Source organism: Delphinapterus leucas, chromosome 10, assembly GCF_059928025.1.
Source record: "Delphinapterus leucas isolate spDelLeu-1000000601 "Yukka" chromosome 10, BTC_Dleu_Yukka2, whole genome shotgun sequence".
Classification (NCBI taxonomy): domain Eukaryota; kingdom Metazoa; phylum Chordata; class Mammalia; order Artiodactyla; family Monodontidae; genus Delphinapterus; species Delphinapterus leucas.
In genome coordinates, this window is record NC_143138.1 from 77790465 (window position 1) to 77806438 (window position 15974).

Genomic DNA, 15974 nt, shown 5'->3' on the forward strand with positions numbered 1-15974 from the left:
GTCTATCTACATGTGAAAACATTTTGTCAACTATAATTGCAATTCAAATATTATTATTTGTTCAAGGTCATAATGGAGAAGATAAGGGTAGGCAGAGATGAGTCATCTCATTTTAGTTTTTCCTTTTAGTTGATTAGAGGAAAATAATAAAGTGAATGGCCCACGTTGTGTAGTCCTGATAAATCAGGACCCATGTTGGTTCTACTGCTAGCTTTGTGAAAGGATTTACCAGTCAGAGCGATAAACCTCAAAGTAAATGCAAAAACTACCTGCAGAATTCTGTGCTAGAAACACAAAGAAAGATGTCAGAGCAAAAGAATTTCAGGAGTATTGATGGGGCTCCAAATTCATTTTTAGGTCTTGAGATAAGATCCAGAACCACATGCTTACTTTCCCTTCTCATGAGACTGCCTCACTCCGCTAGATTTTCTTTGGAATTGCTAGAAATGATCCACCTGTATTAAATTAACTACAAGGTTTAACTAACTCCGAAAAGCTAGCTGCAGGCAAAATAATATGAAATATGAAAGGAGGAGCTTCTAACCAAGCAAAGAACATCATTGAGAAAAGAAACAATCTCTTGAAACACCTGGCTGAAATGGCAAACAAAGCCAAGAGCAATCACTCTGCACCAAGAAAGACTGAGGCTCTTTTTCTGAAGAGTTAACAATGTCATTCTTTCTCCAAAGACAAACAGGCTTTCTCTTCAGAAGTGGGGGAACCTCAAACCTTTTCATTCTCTAAGGAATCCAAACTAAAGTATAGGGAGACGTGGTGGTTTATGGGAACCTCTTCCTATCTTCAATATTCCCATGCCAAATATGGTCCCCACTACTCTCCAGGTAGTCCCACTGTCTCTCCCCTTCTCTCCAGGTGAATATTATGACCTCCACTCCTCTCCACTTTTCTTAATTTCTACTTATGAAAACAAAGTGTTCGCTATGACTATTCTGTCTGTTACTTCTAGAGGAAACTTGAGCATGTTCATCTCTATTGGTCTATTTCCTTATCTCCTCAACGGGGCTAGAATTTTCCCTGCTGTGAGTGTAGAAATCATATTCACCTAACAAAGTCATGAAACTACGCATGGAAACATGGTTTAGAGATTCAGAAGTGCTATCTGGCAGAATTACTCCTACAATTACTAATTGATTAGCATGGTGGTTACATGTGTGTGTACACTTCTCTAAACTCATGTAAAATAGATACACTTGATCGTATGTAAACTATAATTTGAATTAAATAGAACCTACTTTGGGATATATAGTAGGGCAGGGGAATATCTACCCTGCTTATCACGTGGCAAAGGGGTACGTATCAAAGCAGTCCCCATTCCTATTCAAGTAATTACAAAATACATGAATTCCTTTTACCAGATTCTCCGGAGACTTATTTGATTGACTTGCTTTTCTGGAGAAACAGTAAGTACTTTGCCTTCACTCTGCTCTTTCTTGGGAGATACATTGCTCCATGCAGATGTGAAGCTCCATGAAGGGATACAAATACTACTGGGGCATCTTTTAATTACCATCCCCCTAACTAAACTATCTTGTCACAAAATTTTTTGCAGCCAGTTGAACTATCCAGTTCTATCTGCATCCTAATATGGGTACAAAAAGGGATCCTTCCTGTTTTTGCATTTTCCAGTCCTCTCTGTTGGCCTTCTTAGATCGACTTGACCCTAATAATAACAACAGTATTCCTAAAGTTATATTCTGGGGCACTAGATCATGACGATGACGATGGCAAGGGAACTACTAATCTTCAACGGTGTGGAAAGTTTGGAGAGTTTACTTTTGCTTCTGATGAGCTAAGTTGCAGCAAATTCACAATCACTTCGTGAAAATTATTCCACTTGACTTCCTGTGCTGCACATTTTGCCTTGTCATGGAACAGATTGTGTGTATGTTGTCTTTCTGTTAAGACCATCTGACCTTGGAAGTGAGAGGAAAACACACTAGACCAAGTGAGAAACTATTTAATACATAATTTCCTCTCTATTGGTGCTTCACAAATTTTAATGAAAAAATAAATATTTAAGATGGAAAAGTATGGTTAACAAACGTTTCAACAGCTGCCTTTAAATGAGACTTCATCCCAGTGATGAAATTCAGGAAGTGATCTTAAAATTGGAGAATATTGTATCACCTGGTCGGTATCTAGTCCAAAATACCTGAAGGGAGTTGGAATCCAGGTGGAAGCAGGTATTAGTAACTAGATCTGTAATATGAGTTTACTATCCAATATTCACAAAATGAAAACTACATAAAAACACTGGACTTCTCCCAATATCATGATGTTTCCAGCCACCCTTGGCCAATCTCACTTTAACAATTCAGCTTTACTTTGGAGATGAACATCTCCATTCTACAAAGTGAGAAAAATTGAGAGACCATTTGCATGAGACTTCCCGATAAAGTTCTAGTCAAGGTCACAGCCACAGAGCAAGGTCCTTCAAGGAAGTATATATTTACAGACAATGATGTCTGGCTTCATTCTCACTGTTCAGTCACTTGGCATTCTAAGGTCAGAAAAGGCCTCATTTCTCGCAAGCTGGTCACTTAGGTGTCTCTGATTCAGTTACGTTAAGGAGAAATGGCATAGCAGGTCTCTCTAGCATGGCTTGGGAAACTGACAGGCTTCGGATAAGAATCATAGACTAGAATACAGTATTGGATGGGCCCTTAACAAAGATCATTTAGCCTGGATGTCTGTGCACTAGTTCTGGGAAACTGGGAAACATTTATGAGTCTCAGTTACTGTTTTCATTAAAAAAAACCAAAAAACCCAACAAAACACCTTGAATCATTTAGGGGTAAATACATGAAGTCTTTTCTATTATATCAAATAGAACAATGTCCAGAAAGAAGTAGTTTAGCCTCAAAAATGTTACTATTTGGGAATATCCAAGACAACTTTCTAATTTTACATCCAGAAATTAGGAAGCTTTATCCCCAATTTTGACAAGCTGCATGCCTCTCAAAGGGTGTGTGTTACATGCTATTATCTCTCATTTGACAAACGACAGCAAGGTTATGAGAGTGACTTGCTCGAGGTCACATAGTTTGGTAGCTAAGGGGTAGAGTCCATGTGATGTAGTTATTAAGCCACTGGACAAGTTAGTCTAGAAAACCAAGACTTCAAGATTAAGCCAAGGGCATTCTACTCTAGCACAGAAGTAATCAGTGGTAAAGATGAGAGACAGGGTCCACTGTGACAAAATCAACTTGTTATTTCTTAGTATATATCTCCAACCACGGTCTATAGTTTGGCCTGATAAGAGATTGTATAGTGAAACTGTATGAAAGTATATATATATATATATATATATATATATATATATATATATTTTTTTTTTTTTCTGGGAAATGGCCTCATACACTTCATCAGATTTTCAGTAGGGTTTCTGACAACCCCCCCTCTCCACTCCTTCACCCAACTCCTATTACTCTCCCCAAACTCCAGTTCAAAAAGAAAAGATCAGAGTGCCTAAGCTTGTTTGAAGAGACTGTTTAGCCATCTGTCCAGGCATGTAGGAGTTCTATAATTGCGGCCACCATTGAGTCAATCTGAAGAGGGACTGTAAAAGTCGCCAAGGGGAAAGGAGGCCAATCCCTGTGTAACAACGCTTCCCTACCCCGAACGGTGTCATCCTTGTGAAACTCGGTGAAAATGGACATCTCAAGCAACTGTGAGGAGAAACAGATAAATTGGACTCCATAAAACTTTAAAAAACTTTTATGGGCTTCCCCGGTGGTGCAGTGGTTGAGAGTCCGCCTGCCGATGCAGGGGACACGGGTTCGTGCCCCAGTCCAGGAAGATCCCACATGCCATGGAGCGGCTGGGCCCGTGAGCCATGGCCACTGAGCCTGCGCGTCCGAAGCCTGTGCTCCGCAACGGGAGAGGCCACAACAGTGAGAGGCCCGCGTACCGCAAAAAAAAAAACACAAACAAACAAAAAAACCCAAAAAACTTTTATGCTTTAAAGAATACTACCAAGAAGGTGAAAAACAAAAACCAACCCACAGAAGGCAAGAAGATAGGTGCAAATCATACATATGATAATGGTCTAGTATCCAAAATATATAAAGAACGCTTATAACTAAACAACAAAGAACAATCCAATTTTAAAAATGAGCAAAAGATATGAATGAATAGACATTTGTTCAAAGACATACAAGTGGTCAATAAACCCATGAAAAGATGGCCAATATCACTGCAATTCAAAACCATAATGAGATACCATTTTACACACACTAGGATGGTGATACCAAAAAAGACAGATAATAAGAAGCTTTGGCTAAGCTGTGGAGAAATAGGATTTCTCCCACATTGCTGATGGGAACGTAGAATGGTGCAGCCACTTCGCAAAAAAGTTTGGCTGTTCCTCAAAAGTTGAACACAGAGTTACCATATGACCCGATAATTTCACTCTTAGGTATATATCCAATTGCACTCTTAGGTCCACATGAACACTTGTACAGGAATGTTCAAGGCAGCTAAAAAGTAGAAGAAACTCACATGTCCATCAACTGATGAAGTGATAAACAAAATGTAGTATATCCACGTAATAGAATACCAGTTAGCTATAAAAAGGAAGTGCTAATACACACAACAACATGGATGAATCTTGAAAACATTATGCCATGTGAAGGAAACCAGACACCAAAGGCTACACATGAGATTCCATTGATATGAAATACTTAGCATAGGCAAATCCTCAGAGACAGCTAGAAGAGTGGTGGTTACCTAGGGCTAGGGAGGGAGGGTTGGGGAATTATTATTAATGGGTCTGAGTTTCTTTTCAGGGTGATGAAAATGTCCTACAACCGACTGTGGTGACGGTTACACAACTCTGTGAATATACTAAAAATGACGGAATCATACTTTTTAAAAGGGTGAATTTTATGGTGTGTGAATTCTATCTCAGTTTTTAAAAAGGAAGCTCAAAGGGAAAAAAATTTTAAAGGGATGGGACCCCGAAAAGTTTGAATTCAAAGGGATTTTAATGAACTTTAGAGATCACTAAAAACAGGGTTTTTACAGTGGGCTCTGTGAAGCCTACGAGATTGTTCCGAGTCCCCCAGAGAAGTGGGGGGGGGTGCCTGGGGGGCAGTGTGAAGAGGAATATGGTAGCTTGGGCTCTGGGCCCCCTCTTCCTTGAATTCCTGCCCCCCATTTCAGAACAGCTCTAATTTTATTCATTTCATATGCTGGCCTTCTTGGTAAGGTTTGAAGAATTGAGTCTACAGCTAAAAACAGCCTGAGTGAAACTAGAATAGTGCCATCATTTTACAGATGAGGAAACTGAGGTTTGAAGAGGCCGAGTGACTTGATCAGGTCCAGTCTGCAGCACAGCCAGGGCAAGAGACCCAGGGTCTATAGACACCCAACCCAAGCCTTCCTCAGGAGGCTGTCCTTTGTACCTCAGCTCGTCTCCTTAACTCTTTTTGGATACTGGGGCTCCAGGCCAGTGGTTCTCAAAATGTGGTCTCCAGACCAGCCAGGGGCACCAGCATCACTGGGGAATTCGTCAGAAATGCAAATTCTTGGACCACACCCCAGACCTATCAGAAACTCGCGGGGTGGGACCCAACAATCTGGGTTTTAAGAAGCTCTCTGGATAAGTCTGACAGACCCTGAAATTTGAGAACTACTGCTCTAGATCATTCTCATGCAGCAAATGGAGCCAGGAAAGAGAACCACTGGCACCTTGCATTTGACCCCAGGGCTTAGAACACAGCCCCTGGGGCAAGGTACCCAAAGAGAAAATCCGTCAGGGGCAGCAGCTAACAGGGATGGTTGAGGAAGCTGATTTGGAGGGCAAAGAAGGTTAGAGATGACCTTGCCAGGAAGAGAATACCACCAACCCACATTTAAAAATGGAAGGTGCCGAGAGAGAAAATAAATAACGAATAAGGAGCAAATATAATTTAGTAAAACTTCTGAGCATATAAGGCTGGTATCGTAAGATCTGATTTAGGAGCAATTTATGCCAATTGGCAACAACATGAGAGTTGCCAGAAATGTTTCTGAATTAATTCTAAATTGGTATATGAATATCTAGCTGGCTTAAGGCCATCGGAGAAAAATGATCATGATAGTCTTTAATCAAGCCCAAGTTGCTGTTTCTTTCTCCTTTACATTTTAAATACCACTTTGGAATTGGAAACTTAGCAAAGGACTAAACTTTTGGTCAGGGAAGATTCACAATCAACTCAATCTAAGGAAAATGGAAAGCCTGCGATTTCTTGGAAATTCAAAGCCTGCTGGCTGGGGACTGAGTAGCAGGGTGATCTAACATTATACATCCTGGAAGTTGCATGATACTAGGAAGAGCTCTCTCCTGCTGTCCAGATGTTCAAAGTGATAAAATGCACTTCCAGGGTGAAAATGACTTGCATTCTGGCCAACAGATCTGTTGGAGATGCCAGCCTAATAAATAAGGTCATCAAACTTCATCTGACTTAAGGGAACTTTACGGTCACCCCAACCCCAGCCAAGAATCACTTCCAAGTGACTGGCATAGTCATCAGCACATGCCTTAGAAATTTACTTAACAAATAGATACCAAACATTCATCCGTGGCTTAATCCACAAATGTTAGAGTATATTTCTGAAACTAGCAGACTAGTGTAGATGGAAGGAATTTGTGAAGTTTTCTTCTACATGATCAATGGAGGGGTGGAAAATCCGTAATTTTTTTTTTTTTTTTTTTACCTCTTGGCCCATTTCCATGCTGCAAAGTTTTGTTGATTGAGCTTTGGCATCAACCATAACATTAAACATGGTGCATATTGACTGTGGGACTCGAAAATCTGTTGATCGACTGGTTTTTTGCAGCTTAACTTCAAATGCAATCCTGGTTCTATTAAAACAAAGTAGGAAAAGACCAATTCAGCATCCAGATGGCAGCAGGTGGAGGAGACATTTTCCGAGAGGTCAGTGAAAAAGAAAATTGAAGTCTGTAATCAGTTTCAATCGACAATGACTTCACATGTGTTCTTTTGAAAATGACTCTCCCAGCTAAGGAAGGCCTATTCACAGAGACAGCCATGTAAACCCTTCCTTTCTCTGCAGTTCATGGAACACCTGTAGCTTGGCGTATTTCTGTCTATAGTTGACATGCTATGGAGAACCCTAATTGCACGAGAATGAACAAAAACCCAATTATAGCATTATAGCATATATAAGTTCTCTCATATTGGCAACCGACTACCTTGAATCACTTCATTAAAAAAACAGCAAAACCCCTCCCCAAAAAACAGCTTCTAAACTTCAAAAACTTCATGGGGGGAAATATCTTAAATTACACTTATTGTTTTGTTTTGTTTTGTTTTGTTTCCTTTCTGGTTTTGAAAGAGAGTGACGTAAAAAAAAAAAAATCCAACAAGCTTATTATATTGCTTTAAAGACTACAAAAATAAGATGGCTCCCTTCGGGGAGGAGAGTGAAATTAGGAGGAGTGGTCCCAGGGGGCTTCCACTATGTTTGTTTGTGTGTTTTTGCAATGTCAATGTATTATTTTGTAATAAGAACATGTTATTTTTATAAGTAAAAATATCATAATATACTTACCATTTCAAGAATCGTACAACGGTGTAAACGTAAGGTGACATAATTTTGACACAGGCCAAATTATGATCCCATCAATGTGCTAACTGCACACAGGAAAACCCTAGTCCGACATGGACAGCTGGTAATACAGGGGTAAGATTTAATCCTTGATATCAGCATTGTAAAGGGGACCAGTTAGATTTTAAAAGGTTTCAAAGAAGTGGGTCACGTCATGACATGTCTTTAAAGAAAAGTACCTGGTTAGTAAGTGGTTTTATTAAAGCTCCTTTCGACCAGGGCATCTTTTCAGCATTGTTCACAGTCAAGTTCTGGAGATCATGCAGCCACCAGGAAAGCACTGCTTTAAGAGGTATTTGTAGCAGTTTTCTAACAGTGCATAGGGAGGACCACACAGCTAGTTAGCTCAGGAAAGGATGCCAGCTTGCTAACACACCCTGGGTGCAGGCAGGGAAGCCAAGTATAATTTCTAAGGTTGGAAGCCCAGTTCTTAAAAAAAAAAAACTTAAAAAAAAAAAAACCTCTTAAAACACTCCTATATATTATATGATCATGTTAAAGATAAATGATCTTGGCTTCCAAAGACTCGGTGCACTGAAGAAGCTTTCTAATCATGATGATCATTTTAAGCTACGTTGAAAATACATCACTTTCTGGTTTTGTGAAAAGGGGGCCTGATGGGGCCTGACTTGGACAGGTCCCTGTGCTGATCTTCTGAGGTTTGTGTGCCAGTTCCGGCCCAATTTGAGAAATGGAAATGCTAAATCACTCCCTTACAATGAAGCAATCGTCTTCTGTTTTCACAGGAGAGCTGTTCATAGCCCTTGGAGTGTGCGGCTGTGAAAAGAGGAAGCTGAATGCAAAATTAATATGACTGATAGGCCTCCATGGGAAGGAAAAGCCAAGAATGGAGAGGTCACTTAATCCACTGACTCTCTGAGGGCAGTTAGGGTGCCTTATTTTGTGTGGAGCGCAGGACCTGACACAGACTAGACCAGCGGCACCATCAAGTCCATCAAATGAATGATTTCAATTGCTGAGAAACTTGGAAATGAGTGCCTGGTTGACTTTTAGGCATTGCATATTTACATCTATGCAATAATGTCCTTGCCCTTCTAGAACAAGGCCCTTTTACTCTGTCCCAAAGAGGAAAGCAAATGTTCCAGGCTCTACTAATGTAGATTCTATGTCTTACAACATCCAAGGACTTCTTCACAGTTTACCTTCTGAATCTGGAGGTTTGGGGATGACATTTGCCCCTATGTTTGGCCTGATCTGCTTTTATCTGGGGCCTCAACTGAAAGGGACATGGGGGTATTTATGTGTCCAGTGCCAGGTGTACATGTGCAGCTGACCAAATTCTGTTCACAAAAGGTTACTTAACAGCCACTATGTGCCAGGCATGAGGCGGGGGCCTGGGAAGGGAGAGGAATTCAAAATGAACGAGATACACTCCCTGCCTTTCAGTAGCTCACACTCTTGGAGGTGGCTGATCCATAAAGACACGTGGTCAGGGGAATTCCCTGGTGGTCCAATGGTTAGGACTCCGAGCTTTCACTGCCGAGGGCACGGTGGGTTCGATCCCTGGTCAGGGAGCTAAGCCCCTGCACACCAAGGCATGTGGTAAGGGAGAAAACAGAGTCACTATCGACCTTTCACATCCCTATGTCTTCCCTTTTCCTCCCAGCATCTCCTTATTTCTTCCTCCCTACTCAGAAGCCTGGCTTTTCAGAGAAGGGCATACATGTCTTTCTGTACGATTGCGTACACAGATCAGAAGCTAGTAAGGGTTCTTTCTACTGCGTTGTAGTCGCTAGTACAGATGAAGGGAGAACTTTTCACCACAGGGAAACTGCCCTGCAAGAAGTTTTTGGTGGGATGGTTTGGCAATAGGGAAAGGCTTACTTTTCCTAAAACTGATATAGACCAGGTAGGAAATGGTGGAATTCAAAACCTTAAGGAAAGATTTTGACCTTTGGTTTGAGAAATAGGCCTGCCTTTGCTTCTAAAACTGGGAAGAAAAGAGCAAAACACAACATCTGAATCACCAGGATTTTAAGCTTCCAGAGGTGCCATCGGACACCTGCCCAGATTCCCCACAGCATGCGGCCCTTTACCAATTCCTGCCGAGATGCTCCCCTACCTGGGGCTGTGCAGGTCTTTTGCCCTTTCGGTTTCCAGTTTTGATGCTATTACTTCTCTTTTCTTCTTCCAAGATACAAAATAATGAACTCAGTTCACTCTCAGCCAAACCCAGCCCCCATCACACACAACTGATCCATCAACTAAACTATACAACATCTGGAGATCCAGAGTAGCCTGTGCTGCTTGGGGGATTTCGGGCGTTTTTGAATATGAGGAAAAATAATGGAACCGTTATGAACTGGAAAGGGAACTTGGATGTGTGTCTGGGGATAGACAGGGTGACGATAATGATGTCAAATCAGACGTATTTCATTTCTGCCTCTGATATTCAGAAACAGATACTCCATGAGGGAAGGGATGCGATCTCCCATCCTTCCTGGTGTGCCAAGAACTTAGCACTGCGCCTGGCATACAGGAGAGGGCCCAACAATTTTTGTTGAGTGGATGTGGACTGTCCTCATTTTCTTCTTCTTTCTCAGGAAAGTCTACTTAGAAAGGTCAGATGCAGCATTCCCACCTCAATCCTATATGCCATGGTGACAACCCAGGCCATGTGTAGGAAATCAAAATGCACATTTAATGTGTCATGCCCCTTTGTTGCTATCTAGTTAGATTTTAGGCAAGACAACTCATGGTTGGCAAATGGTACATGCTCAGTTCATATATACAGAGTGAATGATGTCGTGGAGGTCCTGCCCACATTGCTGGAAAGTCAAGAGATGCCTGCTACCTGTACTGAATACGCTGGCTCTAGAACCGCAGGTGCTTCTCTTTCTTCCAGCCAGCTATCCACCCATGCATACACTCAGATATTTAACAAATATGTATTAACTAAATATTTTGTGCCAGACACTTACGGGTATTGGGGATACAGAGACAAGAAGGACACTTTCCTCATGGAGCTAAATGAAAAAACTGGCAGCCATATTCTGTGCCATCTTTTGCTGGGTCTGGGACAGACGTGGGGAAGGTGAATAGAAGCTACAGTGAGGTGGTCACCACTCCAGCTGACTTTGACAAACAATCACCTTCTCCAAAACACTTCAAATTACGGCCAATTGTAAGAGTGGGAGCCCTCACCTTTCCCCGAGTCAGTGCCCAGCGGGGAAGGGGTGCGGAAACCTGTCCGGCCACCTATGCTCACCTTTTGACACAAGATTCAATCATGTCACTTGCCATCAGCTTTAGCCGTTGTTCCAGGTGCTTTCCAAACTCTTCTTCAGGCCAGTGCAAGTCCCGAATGAAGGTCTGAAGGGCATCAAGTTTCCAGAACAGATCTTCGGAAGTGCCTGATCCGTTACTGGCAGGATAAAAATTTGAAAACAAGGGTCACCCACTGGCCTAGGGTTCTGCAAAAGCCGACACAAGAACAGTTGGGGGCTAGAAGGCTTAAGGCAAACAGTGGCTTCAACATACAAAACGACGCATGTTGGCGGTGGAGGTGGGGGCGATCTCCACCGGCAGATTTTGAGTTTTACCATACGTGACTTCGTGGGCTTTGTTCGGCCAATTATTCCAGACCAGTGAGAAGTCTGGGGAAGGTGCTGCCCCATAACTAGAACAAGGTATGGTAAAAATCAGCCTTCTTTTAATAACCACATTAACACATGTGATGATTCAGATGAAGGCCACGAACCAGAGGGAGAAGTAGGTCTCAACGGATAATAACTACATGGCAACATGCAGTTATTAGAATTCAGGGTTTCATGCATTTCCCCGGCTGCCCTCCGGAGCGGAGACCTCTTGGATACTGCACAAGACTTTCATTTGTAAAAGGACAGTGCTAACAAAGTGGTGAGCGAGGACCCGCTTTCTCTCTTGAAGGGCTGGAAGGAAATTGGGGTGACTCACGTCAAGCCGAGTCCACCTGGATACCTTGAATCCAAGATTCTCGTTCAGTTTGGTTATCAGTCCAATTTGCACGGACCAGCCCGTTGCATAGGCAGCCCCAGGACAAGGTGGGTTGTGGGGGGAGGTGAGTGGACAAGGGATATTTGCAAAGCTTTAGGGCTCAAAACCTGAGCTCTTGTACCGTTGCACCATCTTACCCAGTCCTCTGTACAGATGGAGAAATTGGTCTTGATTCCTTTCTGTACAATGATGTCTAAGAAACTTTTACCTGGGGCATCGACGGAAAGCCCACGTACAGGAAATGCTCCACCTCTCACCCTCTTGCCCTTCCCTGGCTGGCTTTCTCTTTTGTAAGAATCCCATCGGCAGCTCTGTGGGGTGGCCACCTCCCACCCCCTTCCTCGCATACCACTAATGCTAACACGGCAATTTATAAAACGTCCAACATACCATGCATTACCACTTGTTCTGACATCGTCTATAGAAACAGATGAGAGTGGGTGTTTCTATTGTGACAGATGCCAGCTGCATTGAATTAATGCTTCAGAGAGAGAGACATAGCTAGTGCATAAAGGCATACACAGCTACTGCAGGGGGATGGGGGTAGGAGAAGACTCCCAACATGCCGGGAGGGAGCCCACGGCCTGGACCAACAGGGTAACGCTTTCAAGGACAGACCAGTCTGAGGTCAGTACGTAGATGTATCTGACACGAAGGGGCAGGTAACATGGAAACACGTCCTTAAAATGAAAGGTGGCAGAGGAGAAAACTGAAAAGATATAGAATCAGGCATTTCCTGGTGGGTGACTGAGAATCTACGCCTTCTTTTCAGATACGGTCGTAGGCACTGTTCAAAAGTGGGGGAATGCACTGTTTCTCCGTAAAAGTTCAGCCTTCCCCCCATCCCGTCCTATGCCTGGGAAAAGAAACCCCAACTTTGCCTAGTCGAAACCCCGTTTTGGAACTGCATGGTTGTATGTTTTAAATCATTAAGTACATATGAATGCAATAATTGGTATTTATTACAACAACATTTTGACACCCATCTGGTTTCAGAGTTTCAAAAAATTCTTCTAGGGTTTTTTTTTTTTCTTTTTCTTTGAAGAGCTTATTATTAAGTTTTGACATGAGGAAAAGAATATTTTCTTTTTATTTTTAAGATAAACTGTTAATGTTAAGGCAATAGCACCAAGATTATTTTGATTGTTGAGCAGTTACCAAAATGTGTTCCCACTCATGTCTTAATTAATTGAATGGAGACCATTATCTGCTTTATTACAATGTCTTGATTCATATCTTTTCAAAAACAATGTCACAGAGCATGCACAGAAGGAGGTAAGAGAAGCTTTTGGGTATTTATTTGTTAATTTTTAACAGATACTACCTAATCTAACTTTTCATATAGTCATCTTAGCATGAATATGCTTGTTTTGAAGGGCTTGTTTTTGAAGGTTTTTTTTCCAGATACAAATTTTGGAGGTTTTTATTTGTCTTTAAAAGAAAATCAGACTGACCAGACGATTTCATTGTGAACTTGTGAGCAAATATGGGTTTTGAAAAATATTAGGTAGCTGTGGAGAAGCCCAGTAGAGCAGTCATTTTCCAGTTCTGTTCTCTACCTGGGTTACTGCAGAAATAAAAACGTGGAGGGCCATCTTGACAAATGTGATTTTGAGATTTCAAAACATCACTGCCAGTTTCAGATCATTTTTTATTCCTTTGATAATAACACTTCCCTTTGAAAATGTGCCAATTTATTCTTTCAAGAAAAAGCTTATCTGGCCTATAATTAGCTGTGGTCTAAGAAAAGGATCAAAGGAGGGTATAGAATTGCTAAACCTTCTTTCACGTATTAAATCATGCATGTGGTTCTAATTTAATTTCCCTGAGGTAGGATTTCGGGGTGCTGGATCTTCTACTTGAGAAGGAAAGAAGGAGAGAGGATTCATTTCCTAAGCTAGAAGAAATGGCTTCTCAACCTCGACCCTCCAAACTGCTGGCTTTAAAGGGGTGACCTGACCTCCAAGGAAAACAAACCCCATGCATCGCTGGCATTTGTATGGATGAGTGTCGAGAGTGGCCCTACACTGAGACCACAGGTGATACGGCTGCCGCCAAATTTAACTGCAGTGCATTCGCAAATTTAGACATCTCCTTGCTACCTAGATCTCAATGCTCCAAATTGTATTATGACCTTGGAATGTACCTCTACATAACATTTATGTTACCAAGGCTTGATCCATTCAGAAATTTTCATTTAGCCCTGAACATACTGTTACTATATCCTGCCATTTGCTGACACCAGAAATATGGTTTAAACAGTCTATAGGAATTTTTTATTAAGAGAAAAAAAAAAAAAAAAAAGCCCAAACCAGCTTCTAGGTAGGTGTGCTTTCCTCTTTGATTTGGATCAAGCCAGAAATGACCGGCTGGCCCAGCAAAGAGGTTTCCTGGACTATTTTTGGATGACTGACTCCTAAAGTCATGTCACCTGCATTAAAAATAAAATAAAAAAATATATGGGAAGAAGCCTTTTGCAAAGGAATTCAGGAAGTGAAACATAGTCCTCAAACGTTCAGTGGGCGTAAGACAATTTGTGAGTGCTGTATATATAGCAAACGTCTTACAAACACGCTGCATGCCAGAAATAAACAATATTGTCTCTGTATGATCAGCAAAATATGTCTAATTATCCGTCTCCATCTCCGTTATATAGGATGTATAGAAATAAACAATACATATCCATGCCAAGATCACTTAAATTTAAATTAGATCTAATGTGAACTGAATACACACTCAGAATCATATATAGCAGCCATCCATGACGGTGCCGAAAAAGTAGGCATTTGTGGGATGCCTAGAGGGATGTTAACTGGTAGGTTTGGTACTTTGGGAAGGTTCACATTGGGTAGGTTCACATTGGGTAGATTACTGGTTAAACTCCTGTGGAAGAAACAGACAGAAAGAAAAAAATACCATCACAGTGACAATGCAGATGTGGCAGAAGCACACAACAGTTGTAAATAAATTGGCTAAGTCCACAGCAAGACAACGAAAACTTAAGCGACACGTTTCAGAAAGCAGCTTACGGATGGGGAGCTGTGGTGTGGCTCAGTGTTCAGAGAGAAATGATAAAAGTTAATGGAAAAAAAAAATTAACCACAGAGCGACTGAAAAGCGTGGACACTCATGGACACCTGTATACAATGATCATGTTATTTCAATGCCTTTGTGAGGGGCCTTCAGTTTCCAAATCCACTGCCACAAGGGTCTAGGCCTTGTCTCATACAAAGAACTTGAAGTTCATGGAATTCTTGGCGTTGCTGTGGCTAGGGCTGCAGTGAAGTAGCTGGGACTAATAGAAAGGGTGGAACACTTTGATTTTTTCTTTTATTTACAAATTAGTTTTGATGGAGGCACATTTCTTAAGTCAGAGAGTAGATACGAGGTGTAGCAGAAATTTACCCAATTGAACGTATACATAATGGTAATGGACAGAAATGGAATTCTTTCCAACCGCTACTTCTGAAGACAGGTGTACGTGCAATGGAGCATCAGAGTTGATGGCGAAGATGAAGGAATTGTATCAAAAAGAATGAGTAGCTTTGCATAATTTTATAGAACACTTAAAGAAAATGGAAACATCCCCTCCCGAACTAAGTCCAATTAAAGTGGAGAAAGGTTTACACTCAAAAAAAGGAAAAGGAAAGAATCCCAACTTCAGCTCATATAGTGAATTCTTTGACCACAAGTGGATTTAAAATGAGGCCTTCTGTTACAAGTAATTACCCTTGAAAGTGAGATAGAGACTGTGAGAAAGGGTGACAAGGGCTTCTGGGGGGTGATGGTGATGTTCTGTTTCTTGATCTGTGGGATTGTTACATGGATGTGTTCAGCTTGTGAATATTAATCAAGTTTTGTATTTTCTGTAAAAAGTTAAAATGTAAGTTAAAAATTATAAACAGTTAAAGATTGTGACCTCGTATCAGGTTTTGTTTTTTGAACAAAGATCGATCAACTGATGTGATGAAAGAGAGATGGATGGCTTTATGGGTAAAGAGAGAAAATAAAGCAAAACAAAAACCTCAGAGAGCATCAACCACATCTCTTTGGAGGGACTGTGTCATATACTGCTCAACCAGCTGGCACCTCGTGATTCTGTAGTGGCATTTCAAGGGTGTTCCATCCAGCCAAAGTCACTGGCACAGTGGAGCCCAGCCTAACTCTGCATCTGAGAGGAGCCTTCCTGTTTAAGTGGAGTTGACAGCATTTTGGCAAAGAAGTAGAGGTTTTCTTTTTGGATCTTGCAGAAGAGCAAGTTTTGCCAAAGCAGCTCTGCCCCGGGCAAGCTGTATTTGACTAACACAGCTCTTGCAAAGGCTGGAGCTGCCTCTGGGCTTGCT